Source organism: Arachis ipaensis, chromosome B5 (assembly GCF_059453495.1).
Source record: "Arachis ipaensis isolate K30076 ecotype BB chromosome B5, ASM5945349v1, whole genome shotgun sequence".
Lineage (NCBI taxonomy): Eukaryota > Viridiplantae > Streptophyta > Magnoliopsida > Fabales > Fabaceae > Arachis > Arachis ipaensis.
Genome location: NC_142440.1, coordinates 70883670 through 70884512, shown reverse-complemented (window position 1 = coordinate 70884512; position 843 = coordinate 70883670). Strand labels below are relative to the sequence as shown.

The following is an 843-nucleotide window of genomic DNA, read 5'->3' as shown; positions in this document are numbered from 1 at the left end:
TCAATTTCAAGAACTCCCTTCTTCATAGGTGTCCCATTACTCACAGGATTCCTCTCAGAAGTGTACATGAACTGGTTATTAGCAACCATGTTAATGAGTTCTTGAGCTTCTGCAGGCATTTTCTTTAAGTGAATGGATCCACCTACAGAGGTATCCAATGACATTTTAGCTAATTCAAACAGACTATCATAGAATATGTCCAGGATGGTCCATTCTGAAAGCATGTCAGAAGGACACTTTTTGGTCAGTTCTTTGTATCTCTCCCAAGCTTCATAGAGGGATTCACCTTCTTTCTGTCTGAAGGTCTGAACATCCACTCTAAGCTTACTCAGCTTTTGAGGAGGAAAAAACTTGGCTAAGAAAGCCTTGACCAGCTTATCCCAAGAGTTCAGGCTATCTTTGGGTTGAGAATCCAACCATATTCTAGCTCTGTCTCTCACAGCAAAAGGGAAAAGCATGAGCCTGTAGACTTCAGGATCTACTCCATTAGTCTTAACAGTATCACAGATCTGCAAGAATTCAGTTATAAACTGAAAAGGATCTTCAGATGGAAGTCCATGAAACTTGCAGTTCTGCTGCATCAGAGAAACTAATTGAGGTTTCAGCTCAAAATTGTTTGCTCCAACGGCAGGAATGGAGATGCTTCTTCCATGTAAATTGGAATTAGGTGCAGTAAAGTCACCCAGCATCCTCCTTGCATTATTATTTTTGGCTGCCATCTTCTCTTCCTGTTCGAAAATTTCTGAAAGGTGCTTGCTGGATTGTTGTAATTTAGCTTCTCTTAGTTTCCTCTTCAGAGTCCTTTCAGGTTCTGGATCTGCTTCAACAAGAATGTTCTTGTCT

The 843-nt window shown here is 40.7% G+C and overlaps 1 non-coding gene across 1 annotated transcript; it reads left to right on the top strand.

The window, feature by feature from the left end:
- Positions 1–218: 218 nt before the first annotated feature.
- LOC148564580 (small nucleolar RNA R71) lies at positions 219–326 on the top strand. Its single transcript, XR_015885534.1, has one exon. It is a non-coding gene; the product is annotated as a small nucleolar RNA R71 (small nucleolar RNA).
- The last annotated feature ends 517 nt before the right edge of the window (positions 327–843 follow it).